The following is a 4,226-nucleotide window of genomic DNA, read 5'->3' as shown; positions in this document are numbered from 1 at the left end:
ACTTTAAAAACGACCTAATAATGCTTTAGTCTTACTTCATAAATCATAACCTACCAAAATGTTCAAAAAATGTAGAAAAAGCACTCCAAAATCCAAAATGGCAACCAAGTGTGTAAGTGCAACAAACTTAGTCTCAACTTTAAAATTAGTGCGAGTTGAGAAATGTATTAACTCAAGCATGATGTACAAACTTGAAACAACTTAAATATTTATTCACCATCACATAAAAACAGTAATTAAATATAGATAACATGTGTAAATAAAGGGAGAATCACCTTTCTAGCAGTAGCTTTTGAGTAAGACCAAACACCATCCTCCTACTTGTAAATCTGCTCGATTGTCTACACTCGTCATTTCACCGTCTCAGGCCATCCATTGAATTGGCCACCCAGCCTTGGCATACAAGAGTATGTCTCAGCCTGTTAACAAATACCACTAAAACTAAGCAAGACAAAGAAAAAAGTTTTCAAAAAATTACCTAACTTTTAGGTCTTCATGTGACCTTTAAGTTCTTCTGTCTTCTCCTTCAACTCTTTGACAGATTGATGAAATTATGTGTTTCTGCAATGTTTACCAGAACATGAAAGATTCAGTACGAAACTAAATACCATGAATACAAACCATGAAGAAATAGTAAAACAGTCAATACAAGAAGAAAAAAGTTCACTTCAAAACGACCTAAAACAGTATCACTTGAACAAAATGTGTCTAAGTATCACTTGAACTTTCAAAACGACCTAAAACAGCTTACGTTGAGATTCGTAACTCATAACCTACGAAAAAAGTTCAAATAGTGTGAAAAAAGCACTACAAGACCCAAAATGGCTACCAAGTGTGTAATTGTAACAAACTTAGTTCAAACCAACCTAGAACGTGCTCAAAACGTGTCTAGGTATTACTTGAGTTTTCAAAACGACCTAGCAAATCCTAAATGTAGGTTCGTAATGATCTACCAAAAAGGTTGAAAAAAGCATTTCAAGACCAAAAATGACAACCAAGTGCAACAAAATCAATCTAACCTAAAATGTATTCAAAACATGTGTACGTATCACTTAAACTTTCAAAACCACCAAACAATGCTTAAGTGTAAGTTTGTAACTCACAACCTACCAAAATTTCAAAAAGTGTAAGAAAAGCACTTCAAGACCCAAAATGGCAACGAAGTATGTAAGTGCAACGGACTTAGTTTCAAGCCATCCTAAAAAGAGTGCAAAACGTGTCTAAGATTTCAAACCGACCAAACAATACTCAAGCGTAAGTTCGTAACTCACAACCTAAAAAAATTTCAAAAAGTGTGAAAAAAAGTACTTCAAGACCCAACATTTCAATCCAATGTGTAAGTGCAACAAACTTAGTTTCAAACCAACGCAAAATGTGTTTAAAACGACCTAACAATCGTTAAGTGTAAGTTCGTAACTCACAAACTAACAAAAAAATCAAAATGCGTGAAAAATGCACTTTGAGACCTAAAATGGCAACCAAGTATGCAAGTGAAACAAACTTAGTCTTAAACAAATCTAAAAAAATTTCAAACCGTGTTTAAGTATCACTTGAACTTTCAGAACGACCTAAGAATGTTTATTTGTAAATTCATCACTCATAACCTACCAAAAAGTTCAAGAAGTATGGAAAAAAAGGAAACACTACACGACCCAAAATGGCAACCAAGTGCGCAAGTGCAACAAACTTAGTTCCAAACCAACCTAAAAAGTGGTCAAGGCGTGTCTAAGTATCACTTGGACTTTCAAAACAACCTAACAAAGTTTAAGTGTAAGTTGGTAACCCATAGCCTACCAAAAAGTTCAAAAAGTGTGAAAAGGGCACTTCAAGACCGAAAATGGCAACCAATTGGATAAGGTCAACAAACTTAGTTTCGAACTAACCTAAACCGAGTTTAAAACGTGTCTAAGTATCACTTGAACTTTCAAAATGTCCTAAAACAGCTTACGTGTAGGATCGTAACTCATAACCTACGAAAAAAGTTCAAATATTGTGAAAAAAGCACTACAATCCCCAAAATGGCAACCAAGTGTGTAAGTGCAACAAACTTAGTTCAAACCAACCTAAAACGTGCTCAAAACGTGTCTATGTATTACTTGAGTTTTCAAAACGATTTAGCAAATCCTAAGTGTAAGTTCGTAACTCATAATCTACCAAAAAGTTTGAAAAAAGCATTTCAAGACCAAAAATGACAACCAAGTGCAACAAACTCAATCTAACCTAAAATGTATTCAAAACGTGTGTAACTATCACTTGAATTTTCAAAACAACCAAACAATGCTTAAGGGTAAGTTTGTAACTCACAACCTACCAAAATTTCAAAAAGTGTGAAAAAGGTACTTCGAGACCCAAAACGGCAACGAAGTATGTAAGTGCAATGAACTTAGTTTCAAGTTATCTTAAAAAGAGTTCAAAATGTGTCTAAGCTTTCAAACGGACCAAACAATACTCAAGCGTAAGTTCGTGACTCACAACCTACCAAAATTTCAAAAAGTGTGGAAAAAAGCACTTGGAGACCCAACATGTCAATCAAATGTCTAAACAAGCTTAGTTCCAAACAAACACAAAATGTGTTTGAAACGACCTAACAGTGCTTAAGTGTAAGTTCGTAACTCACAAACTAAAAAAAGTTCAAAATGAGTGAAAATGCACTTTGAGACCTAAAATGGCAACCAATTGTGCAAGTGAAACAAACTTAGTGTTAAACAAATCTAAAAAATGTGCTTAAAACTACTCTAAAGCACACACAAACACTCTCCATCTCACTCTCTATCTGCCCTGTTTCCAATTTAATCCGGTATTCATTTGGGGTTATTGTAGGTTCATATTTAGAAATAGTCATTCATGTTGTGATGCAAAATCCCTTTTATGTATCTAAAACTAAAATCACGAAAATCATCTTGACCAGCACAACAAACTAAATTTCCATGGGAAGCCTTTGCTAACAAAATGGTAGACAATAATTACTCAAACAAGAGAGAAGGACTATAATTAATTAACAGAAGTACAAATCAATATAGGTGCACAACCACCAAACAAGAGAGAAGGAACAATAAACTTCAATAACAAAAGAAAGGTAGTATCAGGACTATCCTTACTTGTTATCGAAGAAGATACCTTGGCTCCGGTAAGCCCAATGCTCTGCCTTACAACGTTCAATTACCTCAGTACTGCAGCGTTTCTTCAAAGTTTGGGAATCTACCTAAAACATAAATATATATTCCAACTTGAAAACCTCCATGTCAGAAACTTTACTTTATTTATCAAACCAGATGCTATGCAAGAATTAGTTAGCAGATATACAACATAAATAGTAATGATATTCTTTGGGGAGGGGATAAAAGCATCTTTCATCTTAGAAATAAGCTTAGCAGTTAGCACTAACCTTTATATAAGAAGTTAACACCGGTTTGATTGCTTCTTAAAGTTCAGCTACGAAATTTGGTAAAGAGAAAGACCTAATCCATAATGTTAAAGAGGAAAAGACCAAGTCAGATTCCTTTATTCAAACAGGTTAGTATCACAGCACCAAAGGAAAAAACTTACGGACCTCTACGACGAATTTCCTTGAATGATGTAGCAGCATTTGATGCTTGAAACGCGGTTTCATTTATGCTGTGAAAAATAAGATCGATAAATAAAACTTTTGGCTACAATTAGCCACAGAAACATAAAGCTGTGACAGGAAAACAAAAGCTAACAGATAATTAACTATACAGTTTGTAGGCAAAATACCAAATAGCCCATAATCAAGATCACAACTCAAGCAGACAATAATGTGTAGTTTATCATTTCCATCCAAATAATTCAATCATAAATAAGGTCAAATGGCCAAAGAATATGGCCTTTCACATAAATACTTACTCCTGAATTTTTTGAACGATAATGTTATCGCTTCTCTCCCACGTTTCACGAAGGCCCTCAGCCATCTGCCAATTCCAATATAAGAAAATTATTTTACATATTATATTAAACATTGAAAATTCTTTTACATATTTTTTTTTTATGTATTCCTATTGAAGAATCTCATTTGAGCATTTTGTGGTCAATTTGACTTGACAGAAACAGCAGAACTTTCAATTAGAAGGAAGCAAGATGCCCAGTTTTTTTGAACTGCGGTTTTTTTTTTTTTGTTTTTGCTTTAACTTGCTGTAAATTGGAGATGTTTTCCATAACTGCTTCGGCTTGGAGCCCTCTCTCTACTCCTTATGTAATTTCAAGAAATA

At 34.0% G+C, this 4,226-nt stretch overlaps 1 long non-coding RNA gene across 1 annotated transcript; it reads right to left on the bottom strand.

Annotated features, from left to right (window-relative positions):
- Positions 1-2,958: 2,958 nt before the first annotated feature.
- LOC116405632 lies at positions 2,959-3,999 on the bottom strand. The gene is made up of 3 exons (XR_004218726.1): positions 3,551-3,999; positions 3,386-3,458; positions 2,959-3,202 (listed from the first exon to the last, which is right to left on the bottom strand). It is a non-coding gene; the product is annotated as an uncharacterized LOC116405632 (long non-coding RNA).
- Between the last annotated feature and the right edge of the window lie 227 nt (positions 4,000-4,226).

This window comes from Cucumis sativus, unplaced genomic scaffold (assembly GCF_000004075.3).
Source record: "Cucumis sativus cultivar 9930 unplaced genomic scaffold, Cucumber_9930_V3 scaffold132, whole genome shotgun sequence".
Lineage (NCBI taxonomy): Eukaryota > Viridiplantae > Streptophyta > Magnoliopsida > Cucurbitales > Cucurbitaceae > Cucumis > Cucumis sativus.
The sequence above is the reverse complement of the archived record's forward strand: the minus strand, read 5'-3'. Positions and strand labels throughout refer to the sequence as shown.